This window comes from Octopus bimaculoides, chromosome 18, assembly GCF_001194135.2.
Source record: "Octopus bimaculoides isolate UCB-OBI-ISO-001 chromosome 18, ASM119413v2, whole genome shotgun sequence".
In the NCBI taxonomy this organism is placed as follows: Eukaryota; Metazoa; Mollusca; class Cephalopoda; order Octopoda; family Octopodidae; genus Octopus; species Octopus bimaculoides.
In genome coordinates this window covers 49,391,253-49,392,211 of record NC_068998.1, presented here as the reverse complement: position 1 = coordinate 49,392,211, position 959 = coordinate 49,391,253, and the positions used below count along the sequence as shown (strand labels likewise).

The 959-nt window shown below is 33.3% G+C and overlaps 1 protein-coding gene across 6 annotated transcripts in view; it reads right to left on the bottom strand.

Annotated features, from left to right (window-relative positions):
- Positions 1-959, bottom strand: part of LOC128249821 (uncharacterized) — a 20,744-nt gene that overhangs the window by 8,468 nt on the left and 11,317 nt on the right. The window contains exon 1 of one of the 6 annotated variants that reach the window (XR_008265947.1): positions 129-322. The exons of the other annotated variants lie outside the window; for them this stretch is intronic. The gene's annotated coding sequence lies outside the window, so the exon portion shown is untranslated. Of the gene's footprint in view, positions 1-128; positions 323-959 lie in introns of those variants that run through there. 6 annotated transcript variants of the gene reach the window in all.

The window sequence follows — 959 nt, the reverse complement described above, 5'->3', positions numbered from 1 at the left end:
TATATATATATATATATATATGTATATATATATGCACACGTATCTGTGTAAATGTATACATATACTTTTTTCTACTCTAGGCACGAACCCCGAAATCATTGGGGAGGAAGACATTGAATTAGACCTACCTCTGTAGACATGTGATACTTAATTCATCGAACGTCAGAGAAATTTGGTGACACGAAATACCGCTAATCATTTTGCCTTGCGTGCTACCGCTTCTAGCTCATCGCCCTAATATATACATATACCGATGTGCTTTGTAATACGTTTTTATGTGTTCGTTTATGTTTAGTATGAATGAATGTGTTTATATTAACGTGTTTTTTGACTGTGTGTTTATGACTCAGCATTTATATATATATAATGTGTGTGTGTGTGCGTGTGCGCATGTTTTCATATTCATATTTATATTTTGGTCATGTGTGCATGTCTGGCTTTATTTTATATATTGAGCTCTGTGTGTGTGAATGCGACATTATAAATAATCTAAAATGCCGCTATTTTTATTTATTTCTATTCTTTCTTTACTTGTTTCCCGTTGCTCCTTTCCAGCGCCTACATTTGCATTATCTTTAAATAATTGTCATCACATATTTTATTCTGACTTCTTGACGATGCTCTCTTTTATCATCTGTTCAACCATATTTACTTAAAATGTTAGTCCCCCAGGAATAATCTGACGCCAACACTTGCAATCTTATTATTTAGATAAATAGCTGAACTTCTTGAGACCGTGCATCATTCTCACATGCTGATGATAGTCGCTGAGTGGGTATGTGTTTGGACTGTAGACCGACTCCCATTACAACTCCCTTTCGACCTTTAATAATGCAGAATGTTTTCCTGAGCAAATTCATTATGGCAATGCACAAGAAAGAAAGCTGGACAATAGCATTAAACTTTAAGTTATATAGATACATACACACTTATATATATATATATATATATATATATAT